Raw genomic sequence first — 14,024 nt, 5'->3', positions numbered from 1 at the left:
AATTTTGCAGTTATATTTCTAAAACTATCCTACATTTAAATAATAATTTATAAAAGCTATTTTAAGAAAATATTTCAAATCAATTTTTACATAAAGTTTTATGTATTTATTGCAGCATGTTTATTATAGACCTTTTAAAGTAGTTACTTTCTTAATTATTATTTACAACAAATATTAGCACTAGCCGTAGTATTTTATTTCTTACACCCATATATATATATATATATATATATATATATATATATACCCAGTAAGCACGCGACATCAGTGCAATAGTCGCACTGATGTCGCGCCGACGACATGAGACATCGCCGCGTAGTAGTCACGAATGTGTTATTGAGATGGATACTACACTTGAATCAACATCGCATTGCGATATCTCACTCGCGACCACCGTACGACATCTTAGCAATATCCAATTTTAGTATAAATGCAAGCATAATTTTTTTTACAGAATTAATAGACAATTTATTAGAAAAGCATTTATTTATTTATAATAATTACATATTATTGAAAGATTACAAATTGGTATGACAAACGTTTACAGATAATTCTATTTTAAAACAATCATAAATAACATATATCCTAATTTACAATTATAAATAAAATAATAATTTATATTTATATAATGATCCACATTACTCAATATATATATATATATATATATATATATATATATATATAAATAACAATGATGTGTAATCTTATGTATAACAAATTTTTGTACATATTTGAGGAATTACTTATACAGTAGAAACTCGATTTACAGGACTAACTGTTGTCAATAGGCATTTGGCTAAACAAAAATCCGGATAATCGAATGTATTAAGAATTATGTTGTGTATTTATTAAAAATAACAAGTACATACATAGACAACAACAAAAACAGTGTTTATTAAGAAACACTTTTTTTCGAATGTACATATATATTTTCTTAGATTACATCACATACATATACTAAACGGCAGCATTAATCATGCAAAAATTCAACTTGTAGGTATGTACATGTTGAATATTTGCATGTATATATAAATTGCTCGTGGTTTGTAGTTTGCATAACCGAAATCCAGATAAGCGAGTTTCTACTGTACATGGAACAGATATAATTTCTGACCCTATATCATTCTCCAGTCTTGACCTATTTACAATTGTGCTCTTCAAATATTGTCTTAACTAAAATAACTTCTTAGATCTGTCATCAGCTCCTAGGCGAAAAAGTATATGACTTGTCTCATCTCACTACCGTTTCATCGCACTTCATTATTCGTGAAGATTTTCTAAAAGAATGAACATAATATGTATCTATTAGGAAATGTTATATATATATATATATATATATATATATATATATATATATAGTACAAGAGACTTACAAATTCAAAAGACAAGTCCCCATCTTTACTGACTGTAATTCATCCACAAATTTAACAAGCGGGATTAACTCCGAATGCATTATTTTGAACCATCAATCTTCACGAAACGATCCCAAATATCATCATGTGTTTGATCTTGTAAAATTGACTGGATTTCTATCTTCAGTATCATTTTTCTATGACAATACAGCGGCGTGCTTTTTCTAACCTCTTCATTTGATGTATCGTTCATGTATCTTTCATAATACCATACGAATATCAAGTTAAGTAAACGTTAAATAAATTAATATAGTTTAATTAATACAGTTATATATATATATGATGTACTTACTTTTCCATTTTATTTCAATGCTAAGTTTACTAACAAGATAACGCACAAACACTCTTTGTTGACAACCGGCCATCTTTAATCCTAGATAATCCTACAGTTCATGTACCACAGTAGTGTTACCACATAACAAATTCACAAAATTCACAAGTTATTCATTTAATATTTGATATTTATTCCAAACAACATATAGAATTTGAACTAAGCATCTTTTGATAAATATTTTGTTTATTATTAGATTATTAAAAATATATATTTGCGGATAAAAAATTATTTTTGAGCATTTCTATTCAAACCTCGCGCCATCAGTAGAAGCATTTCGGGCAATACTTTTTTTTTTTTATTTATTTATACTTGAACATTTATTAAATTGAAATAATTTTAACAGAGATCAAAATAATTAGTACGTAATTTCGATTTTTATTTGATTTTATTTTTAAATAAAAATTTTGAAAAAATAAGACTTGAGATTTTTTAAAAAAATATGACTTTTTTGAAAAATTTAAATTTTTTTGTCTCGAAATTTTTTTGAAAATTTTGAATTTTTTTCAAAGCAATAATGCTACGCATTCAGAGAAAAAATACCGAAGCGCGTAAGCGCCGCGCCGCAGTATAACGTATAAACTTTAAAAATGTTAACAAAATGTATAATTATTATTAAAATTTCTAAAACACAAAATAATTTGATGTAACGGTTCTCTATCAATATAAATATAGCTTTTGATAGCCTTCATAAAAAACGACCGATCGGTATGTCACAATTGCAATTTTAAACGAACATCTACACCACATTGGTTTATTGTCACAGCGGGGATGTTGGCAGGGATTTATATAGAATATTGCTGCAACATCACGTGCTTACTGGGTATATATATATATATTCTTGAGTGTTAATTTGCAGCCAATCGCCGAAATAAAAGAAGAACACTCAAGAATATGTCTCAATGTTGAACAAAATAATATAAAAATTATATATGCAATATATATATATATATATATATATATATATTTATATTTATATAGCTATATATACATATATATATGGAATTGTAACATTATATTTCATTCAAAAAATATATAAAATCATTATAGCCAGTAATATTTCTTATAATACATATAAACATTTCATAAATAAATTATAAGCAAAAAATAAATAAAAATGCATTGCACAATTAAAACTTATTTGTTACTTCATAATCAGAAGCAGTTCATAATTATTTTTTGAATAAATACTGTGTTTACAAAAGAAGAATATATATGTTTCTTTTCAGCAAAGATATCTTTGCTTTGAATGTCATATATTAAGAATATAATTAATGAAAATTATTAAGTACTTTAATATTACTATAGCATTAACATATATTTTAACATTTTGCAATACAGACTTAGCTAAAATTATGTATCACTTATTAAAACAATTTAAACTACTATTGCAGGATTGCAAGCATTTCATCAGTCAAGAACATACTAATTTAATTAGTGTTTTATAATTTTAAAAAGTTTGTATCTTATCACAAATAGATTTTGATAGATCTATCTTTATGTTTATTAATGCTAAAATATATTATTTCTACACAAATAAAGACGTTGATTATTATAATATGCTTGCTAAAGTAATTGCTCATAATAATTTAGTTACAAATTGAAAAAAATATACATTGACCATATTTTCATATAGAAATAATTTTGATGACATAAATAAATTAATATGATTAACTATTTTTAAGTTAATTGTGTTTGAAATGTATTAACTATAGATATTTATGCAAATCATTTTGAAATGCAACATTTATGAAATTATGTTACGTAAATATTACATAACTTACCAAAACGGAGTTTTAATATTAAGCGGAGAAAACGCCAGCCATTGTTAAAATAGCCATATGTTATATGAACTTATAATTTTGTTCGTAACATAATAAGGTTTTTCCTGTGCTCAGCAATCTAAACATTTATGGTTTACTGATTGCATGTATGTATATATTTTATAAAATATTATAATTTTTATATACATTATTATATAAAAATCTATTGTATTTACATATTAGGTCTATATTTTTGGGGTTTTATTTTTCATATTTTTGTCTAAATTTTTGTTTCAAACTGTAGATTCACTGATCCGGTTTTGGTATAATGAAGACTCTCAAAAAATATTTTTTGTTTATACTAAAAGTAATCAGAGTAACATTTTATTGTAAGTTAGAATATGTATGTACATATAGGTATATTTATAGTTTTATTTCTATATTATTCATCTATACAGGCTTGTTTATTACTTATGGCGATAATTTTAGTGAATTAGTATCCTTAATTTCTGATGTTTCTGCGATGTTGGGTAAGGATACATTTGTTTGGCATCGAACAGTTTCAGGTAAATCTGCTGGATGTCTCTCCTTTTGTACAAATGAACTACCTGGTCCCAATTCAGCGACTGTTGGAGGAAATTTATTTCCATAATTATAAGGAACTGGTAAAGAATATGTCCCGCTTAAGTCAAAAGCTGCTGGTGATGGACTGTCACGTGACTCCGTAGGCGCCACGTAAACATCACCTGTTGTTGGAGATTCAGCCAAGCACATACCTTGAGAACAAATTCGATTTGCTAATTTAATGTTTTCTCAACATTTTAAGATCTTAATTTTCAATATTGCCCATAGGTTCATGGAATACGAAGCTTCAGCTATACATAGCCCGGTTAATTCAAACCTAAAATCAGGGTGAAGGTTATTATAATTCATAATTGGCTGTAACTTGGCAAAATGTTGAAGAAGAAGAAGAAGAAGGAGAAGATCAAGAGAATAACTCCCAGGAATAAAGTTAGTTTTATAATTACTGTCTTTATTTTACCAACCCAAATTCACATATATCATTTTGCAAGTGTTCCGAAACAAACAAAATCACAACATATCCGTGACTTAGGCACACTAGGAAAACCACGTAAAAAAACGAGCTAATCACACTACCTCGTAGATGGCTTTTAAACGTACTCTTCAAAAAGATATATCTTTAAAACAGTGGCTCTGAGCAAAAAAAGTATTGATGCATTTTTTGTAGATAATTTTATATCATACAATATTGTCTCACGTAATTTGCGATAAAACTGACCATTTAGCAAAAAATCCCAAAAGGGTTATTTTTTATTGTGTAATTTTTTAGCTCGCATCGGATCGATAAGGACTTTTAAAATTCTATTTATAATTATGTTTTTAAACAATTTTGCCTAGTTACAGTCCATTATGAATTATAGTAACCTTGAATACGTAAATTGACCGGGCTAACAAGCTATAAAGGATTTTAAAAGGGCTACAACAATATTTTAACCTGCTATGCACTCCAGTTAACGCACTGATATCGAATAAAAAAAAAACTATTTGAAGAATATTGCAGTAACAGGTCGATTGTTTATGAGAACTATTCACACTACAATGATGTATGGCATTGTGACTTTATGGCAAATTGCTGGAACTTACCGTACCGTAATGCAATATTCGAGGAATATTAAATGTTTTCAAATAAATTATTATAAACACTGTAACTTATATATTTTTACAAAAAACTAAAAAACAAAATTTAATCAATCGAATTTAAAATGAAGGACGTTGTCTAATATTTATAAGAATTATATAAATTGAATTACAAAGTTAAAATTAATATTTAAAGTATATATGTGAGCTTTAGAACTTTAGATAGAATAAAATTAAAATCTGATTATTTTCGATACACAAAAATTTTTTTTGAAAAAGAAATTTGATTTTTTCCCCCAAAAGCATTTGTTTTGTCAACACAAGCAGAAAGTGTTTTGAATCATTCAAATCGGATGCTTAGTTCTCTTAAAAACTGGCTGGACCTGCCTTTGCCAAAAACTAATCTCCCATCAATAGGAATCGAATGCCTTTTAGCCATTCAAATCGGTTGATCTGTGCGCCAAAAAATGTGAACAAAAAATTGTATCCATACATACATACATCCATTTTTTTCCGAGGTATTCCAAAGTGTTCAGAAACTTTCAAAACGTGAAGAAATGCTAAATTTAAATTTAGATTTTTGGACGATTACAATAATTTACCCTATGTAAAGTTAAAAGATTCACTTGACTGTCTGTGACATAATTTTCGTTTAATATGAATATCTTGCCTTCTGAACATAAACTTTGTGATAATTTTCCACCAATTAAACAAAACAAAAACTCAAAGAATATTTCTTTGTCTTTCATAATATGCTTTATCGAGAAACACATGCTTTTAACAATAATAAATATTCATCCAGGAAAAAGTGGCGATCATCATCTTATGTAACCATAGTCACTTCGGCAGCCTGGTTTCTTTAACGCCTAACATTCTTTATATCTCGGGAACAGTTTTTTTTTACCTTCAACAATGGTATAGAAAAAAGAAATATATAAATATGCACGTTCCGTAACGGTTAAAACAAAAAATAACTAGTGGGTGCATGGCATCGTACCTTAAGGCAAATTTGCTGGAACTTACCGAAAACTAAATTATTGAAAAAATACTTTTTAACTTTGAAAAAATAAGATTCTTGATTAATTATGAAAGTTTTGAAAAAATTGACTTTTTTGAAAAATTGGTAATTTTAAATATTTTATTTTTTTGTTTTTTGATTTAATTTGAAAATTTTGAACATTTTACTTTTTCATTGGATCTCCGGAGACGCTGGACCTGCCTTTACAAAAATTTAAACAGTTGTTCAATCGTCAATACAAGTAAAATGTTTTTTTTAATTTTTTAAACCGGACACTACGTTATCTCAAAAACTAAAATATCATTTTTGGCACTTTGCTTTCTATTTTCTGCACTCTTTGCTCCGTATCTCCGAAACGGCTAGACTTGCCTTCGCCAAAACTAATCAGCACGTTAATTATTCAAATCCGTTGATTCGTGTTCGCAAAATCGTCGACGCAAATTGTATCCGCGCACATTACACATACACACACCATATACATCAATTTTTCAATTTAAGGTATGCCAAAATGTTGAGAAATCTTGAAACGCAAAAATATAGAAAAATTTTCATTTTCGATTTTTTGCGATACTATAAACTTACCCTACGGGAAGTTAAAAATGTAATCTTTGATGCTCTCAGAAGAAACATACTAAATCAAAACGAGATGAAATTTGATAAAAATTCAAATAACGCGGAAAATTCAAATGTATATATATATATATAATATATATAAATTTATAATATACTATTAATTTAAACTTATTTGCTGCTCTTACCTGATCTCACCAAGAGACTGGAATGATGCACTTCAGCTTCTGACATATATCGTTGCCGTTGCGCTATAGTTACCTAAAAATTATATATAACTTTATTTTAATGAATGTACACATACACATTTGAATTACATTTTACTTGATCGAGTGGAAATTATTTAGAAAAAAGTTATAGGCGTCTAACATATGTGTCACTATGCATTACTTACTAGATTAATATAACATATTGACTCTATATTATTAGACATTATTAGTTACATGAAACAATGATCAAAGTACCAATGCATTAAGTATTTATTTTAATTTATTTAACAACTTTGACATCAATTAAAAGTTTCATTATTCTCGGTAAATATTCATTATATTATTATAACCATTACATCTGTATATCTATAAATCTATAACTTACCCATAACGTGGGATCCAGAGTACTCGCTTGTGGAGTTAACATTATTTTATTTAAAGTACAATATTTGTGCAATTGATCTTTGTATTCAGAAACATCTTTATGATATGATGAGTTGTCGTTGGGAAATAGTTCGGTTTTTGTTGAATTTGACAAATTTTGATTATTTAAACATAACAAATCTGCTTCATCTCTAACTTGTAGAACTGATGATTCCTCATCAACCAGTGCAATCTTGTCGTTGCCTTGAAATCTTTCATTATTTAATAATTGTCTATCTGTAGAATGAGTATTATCTCTGAATACAACAGTCCTGATCACTCCTCGAATGTGCTCATCAGGCCAAACTCCTAATAATATACGTTGTGGTCTTCCGCGACCTTTTGGCCTGTTTAATAGAAACAAAAACCTATTAAAATAGTGAAGGAAAAAAATAAAAATCAGATAAGTTATATAAAAACTTAATTTAATTGCTAATAATAATAATAAAAAAATAATAATGGGTGGTACTGCCCTAGGTCAGGTCTGTGGGCCGAGTTAAACTTCAACACGATTCTGCAAAGAATAGTGTGAGAGAGTTGCTATTTCGCAGTGACAGAAAATGGGATTATTTTCAATTGGAAACATATTTTTGCTCTATATTTTCAATTGAAAATAGATATCGCTGCCGCCCGATTACGCCATGGAGCACCCCGCACCATCAATCCATTACGACAATTTTTTTGTACGCGGTAATTTTATTTGAAGCAATTCTACATTTAACATCACTCATATTTGTGCAAATTGTAATTCAAAAAACAATAAGTATTATTTTTAACTGAACGGTGTAAATATTAGTATAAGATATTAAAAAAATGTAGATGTGGGTACAGGACAACGTCTGCCGGGTCATCTAGTATATATATAAATATATATATATATATATATATATATAATATTAAATACAAATTGGCAACAAATAATTACCTCAAATCATTGCCTCCATCTGCAGAAGGTCCTAACATATTATGCACCCGATTCGCGTACAGGACAAATGTTGGATATGGAATATCATACTTTCGTGCAGCTTGGGATAAACTTAGTCCTTGTTTTAGAACACTAAAAATGGCCTCAGCCATTGTTTCAGGACGCCAAGACTTTAATGGACCTCGTTCTCTAAATCTTAAATTATGAAGTAGAGATTGCTGATTGGTATTCCAACATTTTTGCCATAATGATTGCAGTTGATACTGATAACTATCTGTAAACATGAAGAGTAAATATAAACTAATTCAAATTAATGTAACCCCAATATCAGAAAATTAAAACAAGATACATAAGCTGAAATTGTTTCACGACAGAGTATAGTTTTAAAATATACTATAATTAAATTCATTAATGTAATATTGAAAAAATTAAGCTGATTTTTAGGAGTTTAAAGGTAAAATTAAATGAACTTCTTAGAAGAGAAATTGTTTACTATTGTATACTATTAATTAGTGGACTAATTTCACAAAATAGTAATAGATTATCGTACATACCAGCTATGGACGAAGTAGATGCACCCAGCCAAGCTTGAGAGCTTTCCAGCAGTTTGGCCTAGAACAAAAAATACTCTTTATTTTTCAATAATATATAATATTTCTAATTTTGAAAAATGAATTATAGCATGTTCCATATTATGACAAAATAAAGCTAAAAAAATATGCCATTCAAAAATATTTAAAATTACAATGTAATGGCGTGTGTATGGCGTGTGTATGGCGAAGTATCAGTACATTTGGTTTTACAAAAAATAGTTGAAATAATACACTTGAATTGGCATTTTCTAATCAAGTAATAAATATCAGCAAAAAAAAATTATTATAATTTAACATCTAGTAACAATAATGAACAATAACATAAATTTAAATAAAAAAGAGTACAAAATAAAGGATAAAAATGATATCCATAGTATGATAATTTCATATGAAACTAGTGGGGTGGGTGGCATCGTGCCTTAAGGCAAATTGCTGGAACTTCCCGTACCGTAACGAAATGTTCGAGGAATACTGAATGTTTTCAAATAGATTATTATAAATATTGTAACATTGTCTAATATTTATAAGAATTATATAAACTGAATTGCAAAGTTGAAATTATTTGTTTCAACAAAAAACTAAAAAAAAAAAAAAAAAAAAAAAAAAAATGGAACAAAATTTTTTTTTTCCAAAATCAATTATTTTGTTAAGACAAACAGAAAGTTTTTTGAATCATTCAAATCGGACGCTTAGTTCTCTCAAAAACTGCCATTTTTTACATATTTAGCTCCGTATCTTCGAAATGGCTGGGCCTGCCTTTGCCAAAAACTAATCAGCTCTTTTCCCTATCAATAGGAATCGAATGTTTTTTGAACCATTCAAATCGGTTGATCCGTGCGCCCTAAAACGTGACTGGAAATTTGTATCCACACATACATACACACACACACATACACACACACACACACACACACATCCATTTTTTCTGAGGTATGCCAAAATGTTCAGAAACCTTCAAAACGTCGAGAAATGTAAAAATTTTCAATTCCGATTTTCGGCCCATTACAATAACTTACCCTACGGGAAGTTAATAAAACCATATAATAATAATAATAAAATTAATAAATAATAAAAATAAAATTTCTGAATAATAAAAATAATACTAGAAAAACAATAAAGTGTAATAAAAACAATAAGTGACAGATAATAATAAATATAACAAAATAACAATATTACTATAGGTTTGTATCTGGGGTTTTGTATAATCTTTTCCATCGCCTAGAAGAAATTACACAGGTCCACAAAAATTGTCTGTATTTAGTGTGTGACATATGTTTTCCAATGTACCGCTAATCACAAATCTAATGTCAAAAACGGAAAAAATAATTTATCTTTAATTCCTGATTCTTTGACACCGAACAGTTTTAGGCAAATCTGCTGTCTCTTCTTTTGTTCAAATGAACTTCGTGGTCCTATTTCAGCGACTACTGGAGATCTTGACTGATGAATCTCAAATTATGTTTGCAAATTATTGCTGGAAGGCCAGGTCGTTGCACAGGTCATTTAACAAGAAAAGGGCCAAGAAACGACATAAATTCTAGGATTTTATACATCATGCACAAAAATTTCAAGATCGGAGACTGTTATGTTATCACAAAATTTAAGATCAACTTGATTATTCAATCAATCAATTTGACGATAATCTAATCGAGATTTATAGAAAGAAACTCGTGATCCACCCAGATGCTGCCGAACTATATTAAAAAAGGTGCCGATTGTTGGTGGAAGGACCAGATATACTTGTTGGCTATATCAGACCAATATATTAAAAAGATAATAGATAGTTTTAGTTGTTGTTTATTAAAATATATTATTAGTTTGATTGTTGAATATATACATATTACAAGACTTATTGCTACTTTGAATGTTGGAATATACTATACATACATACTATATATAATAGTGTGTATGTATAGTATATATACTGATATTAATTACATGAAAATTGAGTTAATACTAATTGACAAAGATAATTTTTATATTATTTTTTACGACTTTTATTCTTTTGCGACTTGCCATTACATATTTGACCAATCAAATATTATTTATGATATAGTTGGGTTGAGGAGTTCAAGGAATTCTAATTTTTCGGAAAAGAGGATTAATGATTGGTGAAGGGTTTATAGACAGGACGCATTACAATGAAGGAAAAATATAAAAAGTAATAAATGGATTAGGCTGTATAATGCTTATACTGTATGAAAAGTATTAAAATATATTTATAGGATTTGCTTAGAACAGGATTGTGCTTAAGGCGTTAACAGAGATTTTGTCGTTTCTTTTGATTTTTTTTTTGCAGTTCAATCCACAATTCTGACATTAGATTTGTGCTTAAAATACATTGAAAAACACTCCCAACAAAGGCAACTTTTTTGTGTACATGTGCCATTCTTATCGAAAAAATATTAAAAGAAAAAAGAACTTATATTGGTGCGTTCGTAATCATAAGTAGCGTTGATATCCATTTCTACCGGAGAATATAGACCCAAAGATGTGAAAATTCACAATTAGAAGTATCTAATATATATTTCAGTAAGAGAAAGGTCAATACCATTGAGTTGCATTCATATAAAGCTAGGCCGCATAAAATACACCATGACAGCTCATAAAACTTTAAGAATTACTGTGATGATTATTCAAACGATTTTAATAAAACTAAGAACAAAAATTATGTTATAATAATTTGTAACACGTCGTTACCACTATTTTGTTGAAACAGTATAGTGTTATAATTTTAAAAATTCTGCTTAGCAGGTTTATTAATTAATTCTCGATAGCAAAAGTTCTTACAAATTGCATCATTTATTATATCGCATTTTAAAAATAGACAAAACATTGATTGCAATAAAATTTAGAATATAATTTAAATGTAGAGCATGGTCCAATAACTTGATGAGCGAAACAGAATTGTATTTAGTTTAAAAATTGTCCCGTTGTTGACATGAAATTCTAAGTCAATGTATAACGCGTTCAGACGTTTCCGTTTTCGAAATAAACATGAACGAAAAGCAAAATTAGCATTCGCATATATACAAATACCTTTTCTAATTTTTATTCCACAGCGGATGTTAAAAACGTAAATTTATTTGTTCCAGAAGAGTTTATAGTTATAACAGTGATGTCAACTCATTGTCAGATGATTAATTGAATCTTAGAAAATACAATGCAGTTCAAAAACAATTGTCTAAATTGTGCATACTTAAGAATTGTGTGCATTATGCATTGTTTCAATGTTAAATGTTTATAAGTAACTTGTTTTGCCATAAATGTCAATGATCTGTATTTGAGCCATTCTTACTTTGTTTAAGACCATTATGCTTTATGATTTGTTTAAGATCCATTATGATATTTCTGATTTGTTTTGATTCTGGATATGTTGCAACTTTATTGTTAGAGTCAACTGAGTTATATATATATATATATATATATATATATACATATACAGTAGAACTCCAATTATCCGAACTCCGACTATCCGAACTCCGACTATCCGAATCGCCGATTATCCGAATCACTTTCAGAAAAAAATTGTCCAAAAAAAGTCAAAGTGCGCTATTATTCTTCCACCAGCAAAACCAGTGTAGGCACATTGTTTGTTTTGATTTGACGGAGATGTTTACAAAACAATGATTTTTATTTCTAAACTTGTACATAAGTACATTTTATATATATTTAAAACATGTGAAAATGTCATGTTTCTTTCATTTAATTCAATAAAAAGATAGTGCAATATCAAAACGTAACTTTTTTTCTCTCCAATGGCAATTTTAAAAACAAACTCCGATTATCCGAATGGGTTCCGGTCCCCATTAATTCGGATAATTGGAGTTCTACTGTATATATAATTCCGCGTTATAGTAAATGATATCAAACACAACATCACTACCCATTTTCACTTGAAAATATCGATTAAAATATATTTCCATTTCCAAAAATCCTTTACCAATTTTACTGCAACAAGTTAAAATAATATATTATCAGTAATAAAAAAAATTAAATACAGATAGGCCAGCCATTGAGTTGCATTCCCAAGAGCAAGGTTGTTTAAGAGAAGTATCAAAACGAAAATGCAATACCGAAAAAATTCAATATCGGTGAAAAAAAACAATAATGCCGGTATTATTATTATTTAAAAAAATGTGAACAAAGTTGTAAGTTACTTATATTACATATATGCGAAATAAAACTAAACTAGTAGGGTGGGTGGCATCGTGCCTTAAGGCAAATTGCTGGAACTTCCCGTACCGTAACGAAATGTTCGAGAAATATTGAATGTTTTCAAATAGATTATTATAAATATTGTAACATTGTCTAATATTTATAAGAATTATATAAACTAAATTACAAAGTTAAAATTATTTGTTTAATGTATATTAGAACTATAGTCAGAATTAAAAATAAAATCTGAATTATTTTCGATATACAAAAAATTAAAAAAAAAAAAAAAAAAAAAAAAAAAAAAAAAAAAAAATAGGACAAAATTTTTTTTCCAAAATCAATTATTTTGTTAAGACAAGCAAAAAGTTCTTTGAATCAATTGAATCGGACGCTTAGTTCTCTCAAAAACTGCCATTTTTTGTACATTTAGCTGTATCTCCGAAATGGCTGGGCCTGCCTTTGCGAAAAACTAATAACCCCTTCTCCCAATCATTACTAATTGAATGTTTTTTAGTTCATTCAAATCTGATGCTCCGTTCTCTCAGAAACTCGATTTCTATTTTCTGCACTCTTTGCTCCTTATCTCCGTAATTGCTGGACCTGCCTTTGCCAAAAACTAATCAGCACATCTCCTTATCAATAGGAATCGAATGTTTTTTAAACCATTCAAATCGGTTGATCCGTACGCCCGAAAACGTGGGCGAAAATTTGTATCCATACATACAACACACACACACACACACACACACATCCATTTTTTCTGAAGTATGCCAAAACGTTCAGAAACCTTCAAAACGTCAAGAAATGTAAAAATTTTCAATTCCGATTTTCGGCCCATTACAATAACTTACCCTAAGGGAAGTTAAAAATAAAAACCTAGAATAAAAGATAAACGTGTCGACTAGATATGTTTCAATACCGATATTCTTATGGTAAGTATCGGTATTAATACCGCCAAAAATT

General features: G+C 28.3%; 1 long non-coding RNA gene across 1 annotated transcript; it reads right to left on the bottom strand.

The window, feature by feature from the left end:
• Window positions 1-968: 968 nt before the first annotated feature.
• LOC113371498 lies at window positions 969-1,772 on the bottom strand. Its single transcript, XR_003366630.1, has 3 exons — window positions 1,705-1,772; window positions 1,374-1,609; window positions 969-1,277 (listed from the first exon to the last, which is right to left on the bottom strand). It is a non-coding gene; the product is annotated as an uncharacterized LOC113371498 (long non-coding RNA).
• Between the last annotated feature and the right edge of the window lie 12,252 nt (window positions 1,773-14,024).

The sequence above is a fragment of the Ctenocephalides felis genome, unplaced genomic scaffold, assembly GCF_003426905.1.
Source record: "Ctenocephalides felis isolate EL2017-DRISC unplaced genomic scaffold, ASM342690v1 CF-g0.4_SCAFFOLD_01492, whole genome shotgun sequence".
NCBI classification, from domain to species: Eukaryota; Metazoa; Arthropoda; class Insecta; order Siphonaptera; family Pulicidae; genus Ctenocephalides; species Ctenocephalides felis.
The sequence above is the reverse complement of the archived record's forward strand: the minus strand, read 5'-3'. Positions and strand labels throughout refer to the sequence as shown.